The 6,513-nt window shown below is 44.6% G+C and overlaps 1 pseudogene; it reads left to right on the top strand.

Annotated features, from left to right (window-relative positions):
* The first annotated feature begins 1,259 nt into the window (after window positions 1-1,259).
* Window positions 1,260-6,513, top strand: part of LOC118343225 — an 11,790-nt pseudogene continuing 6,536 nt past the window's right edge.

Here is a 6,513-nt window from a genome sequence, read left to right as displayed (position 1 = left end):
TTTTTTTTTTTGTTTTTGTTTGTGCATTTACATTTGTTGTTGTTTTCCAAAATTCTGGCTGCATCTCCAGAGTTTTGCAAACAGTAAATGAGTTTTAATGCTGCTCTAATCTCTGATATAATGCATTTGTGTGCAGTTAATAAAATAATAAAAAATAAAAACTAGGCCAGTACACTGAACAATATTCTCTTATCCCAGATATATGAATGTTTGCATGTATGTCAGCCAAAACGTCAGAAGAAACTGTAGCGCAGAAATGCCAAAAGTATGTTTGAGGTAATTTATAAAATGTGTTGTTATTACATGGCTATTACAGAGCACTGACAGATGTATTTTTCAGTTATTAAATGCCCCACTCAGCTCATCTTCATTTAAGTGAAGAGATTCTTATCAAAGATGTTTTCTGTATAACTAATTAGTAATTAAAAGAAAAGCGAATATCTGCTGATCTGTTTATAGATTTGAAAAAATATTCTTATCGAAAACTCCTGTATTAGGTTATACTGGAAAAAAAGATGTCCTAATCATAAAAATAAATAAATAATAAATTGATATTATAGAAAGCGATCTCAGCTCTAGTGACAAATGCAAAGACAAGATTGTAAATGTAAATTATCTTTTGGCAAAAGAGATCAATACTACATCCTCTAATCAACAAATACAAGTATCCAACTTGCATTTTGAATGCTGCTGATTAATGTCTAAAAATATTTGTGAAGTTGTCTTGGATTTAGTTACAGATGGCAGATTCTGTGAATTTTCACACACAAAATGCTGGTTTGCACATTAGTCACATTAATTCAACTTATTTAAAAGCCCTTCCTTGCTCATGTGCAGTGGGTGACCATGTATCTAATAAGGTGTTATATGCACACTGGAGTTTTACCACTCTGCGTCCACCAGTCTCCATCATAGTCTTTTCTGCAAGGAAACAGTTGCCTGTAAGACACTGAATTATTGTGATGTGATACCAAAAAATGGTCAGATCTAAAGGTGTTGAAAGTGTCAGAAGAAAACATCAGTAATCATCAACGCCAGTCTAAAAGTATTCATAAGAGTCTGTCCAGCACTGCATCAGTCACTGCTACCATCAGCCACCCGGTGAAATATTGACTCAGCGCCTCGGCTCAGTGAGGAACGGTGTTTGTCAGGAACAGTGACGACTGCTTTTTCATCAGCTGGCCTCTCACAGAGAAGGTGCACTGTGTGTTTCCCTCTGTGTTTGACTGACGGACGGCTCCCCTGTCTCCTCAGCAGCCATGGAGACGGATGGAGAGCAGAACCAGCCAGGGGCTTCCACAAATGGGAGCGCCGCATCTGGGACCAGCTCCCGCCCCTCTCCAATGAATTCCATGTCTCTGTATGAAAGACAGGCCGTGCAGGTAGGTGTGTGTGTGTGTGTGTGTGTGGGCTTGGAGGTTTGTTTGCAGTTTACAGGCTTTCATTTTGTCCAGTTTAGTGTTTTTTTCTATTGACAATAGTGTCTAAAAAGCAAGTCAAATATAAAATATTCATTTAAATTGCAAAAAACAAATTATGATACTGATTACTAGCTGAATCAAAAGCCTCTCCCTCAGTACTAATATTTACTGTTTATTAATTAGTACTTATGTGTTACTATTAGCAATTATTTCCTAAAGGTGTATCTCTCTTGAATGCACAGGTTAAAATAATAATTTTATTTTCTATGCTCATAATGACTGACCAATGACGAGGACCGCTGCGTCAGGAGAATGATGTAAGATCAGGAAAGTAACCTTCAAAGGGAGGGAGGTGCAGATCATATTTTCCCCCGAGGCAACCCTGAAGGGTTCATCTGGCCTTGTTAATAATAAACTGTAATACATTTTCTGTAGTCTTTATTAGCTTCTATGTTCATTGTTCGGTCTCATTCATCTCTGTCGCTAATTAAATAGGCAGCATCAATGTTGCAGGAAAGATAGTGTTTGCTGTATTCGTTGCTGTGAGAGTATTCCGCTCTCTGTCTTATTTAGGATTGATGACATAATACTTCACTTACAAATACTACTAAACCTCTAAAGGATTCATATGTTTCCTCCTAAAAAAACAACCTTTCCTTATTTCTTTATACTTTAAATTTAGCCCCGCCGTGTTTCGTCTTTTGCTCTCAAACATAAAACTGAGCGTTTCTTTGACCCAGAGGATGATGGTCCAGTAGCTAAGCTCATGGGTAAAGGAGGATTACCAGTAAATGAAAATAAAAAGGTTCCACTTGTGAGTTGTTACTGCTGGACAACAAATGTCCTCATACATTTCTAACTGGGACATTCAACAGGACCACAAGTAGGCTGTCTGCCTGGGGATCGGATAGCACCTAACCATGTGAAAAAAAGAGGCGTCAGGAAGCTTTTGGCTGTTCACGAAAATGAAAAAGTGGTTAAAAATATATAACAGGTGTCAGCCACAAACTACTTCCAATAGGTTCCTGGGAAAATGAGGGATGGCGACATGAAATGAAGTTATTTGTCTTAATGTGGCCTCTTATTTGTAGTAGCAAAAATCTGGCTAATGTTGTTAGCTTCCACATGACAAAAAAACAGAATTTGGACTTTTGTTAAAGCGTGAACGGAGCTTGTTTGTCTCTATAAGTGAGATCGGAGCTTGTTTGTCTTTATATTTTCTGATTTACGAGTGAGCTGACGGGCAGAAAGTGATGGAGAGTGACTGAAACAGGGAGGTGAAGAAGGAGATTGAGTCGTGCTGGGTTGGTGGAGGCTCTGTGTGATTTTATCAGGCTTCTGTCACCCTTCACAGCCATCTGTTTGTCACCCTGCACACACTAATCCAGCCCGCCGCGCTCGCTTTCATCCTTCAACTTATTACTATACGACGCCTCAGCTCATACATCAGGCAGCTGGCAGGAGGCTTTACACTCGGCTACAGCATCCCTCCCTCTCTGCTTCCTCTGCCCTCCTTTCCACTTCCTCCTACTCTCATTTTTCATGGCACTGTACTTTCTTTTTTTCCCCCAAGTCTTCACATTTTTATCTATAATTTATCCTACTTCTTCCTTTCCTCCATCCCTCCACGTCTTCCAGTGCGTCCTTCCTCTCTGTCTCTTCTTCATGTCCTCCTTTCTTCTACTTCTCTCCTTTCTCTTTGTCTGCTTGATTCGCTGCCCCTTGATTTTTTTTTTCATTTCCCTCCTCTCCTCCCTCCAGGCCCTGCAGGCGTTACAGAGGCAACCTAATGCAGCTCAGTACTTCCAGCAGCTGATGCTGCAACAGCAGATCAGCAACGCCCAGCTGCAGAACCTGGCCGCCGTGCAACAGGTAAAGGTGTGTGTATGCTATGTCATTCATAATTTTGCCTCAATGTGTCAAATACTGTGTGGCAAGGCCATTTTTATAACCCTTATGACACAATCTTATAGATCAGGAATCACAACACTAAATGACATCCTAATAAACCGGCAGAAACAGTAAGAAACAAAGAAAAATGATCTAACTTGCTGGTCTGTTTGACAGTCTGACAGCCTTTTCAAAAATTCCAATTTAGATTTTGTTTTTCAGGAGACTGAAACCTGAAGCTCTTCTCCTCTCTTTTTCCTTCTCCTCTTCCTCCCAGGCTACTCTGGCTGCCAGTCGTCAGTCGAGTCCTTCGAGCAGCAGCTCTTCTCAGACCACCAGCACCACAGCTGTATGTACTGTTCTCGTGGTTACACCAAAATGCCGGCTCTTCGTCACAGAATAGTTTTCTGCAGGATATCCAGTTTCCCTAAATGACCTACGTTTTTAAGTAATGCATAAAAACGTCATAAATTCTATACATTGAACTCACTCATTGTCATTCGACAGGCCAGTGTAACATCTGGATCAGGCTCTACAACCAGCAGCCGTCCTATGGGTGCCTCAGCAACGTCCACAATCAGCCAATCAGTGCTGCTGAGTGGGACGGCGGGGGGGCAGGGACAAATGTACCTGAGGGTGAGTTTCATTCCTTTTTTAAATCATCATCAGATCATATTCATGCCAGAATGTTACCAGTATTTAGATCATATAGCAGTTCCATAAAGCAGGGTGAGGCAGTTTGAGTTATATCGGTGTGTGTCCTCTGCCAGGGTCATGCTAACGTGCACATTGTACCTGACACTGGTTTTGGCTTACTTTCTGTGTGTTTGATGACTTTCCTGTCGTCCTGCAGGTCAACCGCTCCCTGAGGGCCCCCATCTCTTCACAGCTCATCTTTATGCCTGGAAACACAGCAACCGCTGCCGTGGCAACCGTCACCCAGCAGCCACAGGCGCAGCAACAGCAACAGGAAGTGACACCAACTTCCTCTTCCAGCAGCCAACCAGATAATGACCAGGTCTGTGGAATGATGATTGGAGGTTTCTTGCTTTTTGTCTTTTCAGTTCTCTTCGCACTGATTCCCTGCCACAGATTGCCTGTTATATTTGCTCTTTCTTTCTCTCCCTCTCTGCCTCCAGGTGCAGAATCTAGCAATGCGAGGTGTGTCCACTACCAAAGGTGTTGGTGTTAAGACTGAAACCCCAGAGAGGAGTGACTCAGGTAGGGAGGGAGGGAAAAGCAACCTGGAAACAGCCTGCAACCTGCACATCTTTGACTCCAGTTTATGTGTCTGTTACTCCCTGATTGTAACATTGTAAATTGGTTTATTTGTGATCTAACCTGTTGATAATGATGGATCCTGGCTGATTTCGCAGATGTGGAGAGTACAAAGTGTTTTCTGTCTTGAACTGAGCTGCAACAAACAGTTTTTATATTAACAATGGATCAAATGATTACATGCACTTGAAAGGTGTTGCTCGTATTGATGAACCCACAGAGAATTATCCTCTGACTGCAGTTCAGCTCTGTGGAGCATTTTAGCGTTTTTTCAGCTCATAGTTTTGGTTTTTGGTTTACAACTTTACTGTTTGTTTCAGACGGAGCAGGGAGCTTTTTACAGTGAACAATCTCTGATAAACTCACTGTTCACTAACCTGCCCAGCACCAAACAGCAGACAGTAATTAGCAGCTAGCCAGATATTTTTCTCAAAAGTTGGTGGGGAGTGAAAGAAATGCCGGACTTGTATTGATCAGGTGGCCAGAAACACGACTCTAAATGAAAGCTGATGTTGCTTCGTATCAGCTGAATGTGTAAATAAGCCTTCACCATATCAAGTTTATAAGGTGATAATATATTGGTGTCGTGTTTTCAGCTTGTTTTTTTGTTGCCCAGAAATTCAGTTAATGCAAGTTTAAATGTCAGAAATGTTGTGTGTAACTTCGGTTGTGTGTTCTTTCAGCTGCGTACTCCCTGGTCCAGCCCTCGCACCAATCGAACTCCCAGTCCCCCACTAAGCCAAGCCAGCCTCAGCCCCAGCCGCCCCACATCAAAATCCCCACGTACCCTCAGCCCACCAACCTCAAAGCCCACCCTTCCTCCACCTCTGGTGCCTCCTCCTCGTCCTCCACCTCCTCCATCCATCTCTCTCCAACCTCCTGCTTCCACGGAGGCCCGGACTCACTGGCCACAGGAACAACCGGCTCAACACAGAAGCACATACCCTGGTGATAACGTCCAGCGCGGCAAACCCAGCCCACGGGTATCCTGTCGGCAACGGCGACATCAAACCAGCGTGAACGCTCAGACCCTGGTGGTGCAGCCCCTGCAAAAGACCCTCGCGCTCAGTGCGGAGAAATCCGGCGGACACGCACGCGCAAAGGAACCCATCCATCCATCCAACAAAACTCTGCAGGGGCTCCGCCTGCCCTCCAGGCTGCTTCTAAGGACCCCTCCCAATCGCGCCTGCCTGCCCCCGCCCAGCAGCTCGCCCAGCCCCAAGCCGCCACATTCCCGGTCCAAGATTGTGGGGCGAGGCAGAGCACGCTGGGATAACACCAGGCCTTGTGCTCTGGCCGCGCGCAGCTGCTGCCAGGAAGGAGCCGCCGTCCTCAGCAGCTCGTCCAGCCTGCTCACCATGGTGGCGTCCATCGCTTCCAGGGAGGGCGGGGTCGTGGGCCGAGGGGTGGGGCTGAAGACGCTTCAGTCGCCCCAGGAGGCCCCCCCATTGGCTCAGGTCTCTCAGGTGCATCCGCAGGCCAATCAGAGCTCTGGACAGAGTCAGAATGGACCGGTGGCTTCGAGCCCTGCTTCCTCCCAGCCCCCCACCGTTTCCTCTCCTCCCTCCTCGATGTCCCGGTCCTCCCTCTCGCTCCCACTGGCGACAGAAGAGCAGAGAGGAGCTTCAGCTGGCGTGACTACCAATGGAGACTCATCGGGAAGTCAGACACGCGCCAGGTCAGCTGATTACTGTTAAATTAAGTCAGGATTTCATACTTAACTAAACCCGAGTGAAGTTTTATTCACAACAGTTATCCCAATTAGAGGTGGGAATTAAAGGAGTATTGTAAACAGTTTTCCTTTTCACCTCTCTTTTATTACATTTTCCATTCATTCCTAGTGCTTTGTTACATTGCCGCTTTGTAGTTCTTTGTCTACTGTCTACTCTAAATAGAGGGTGTTAAATATCATACAGATTTTTAA

Source organism: Morone saxatilis, unplaced genomic scaffold, assembly GCF_004916995.1.
Source record: "Morone saxatilis isolate NCDOM2014 unplaced genomic scaffold, NCSU_SB_2.0 Contig9, whole genome shotgun sequence".
Taxonomy (NCBI): domain Eukaryota; kingdom Metazoa; phylum Chordata; class Actinopteri; family Moronidae; genus Morone; species Morone saxatilis.
This window is presented reverse-complemented; position numbering and strand designations above follow the sequence as displayed.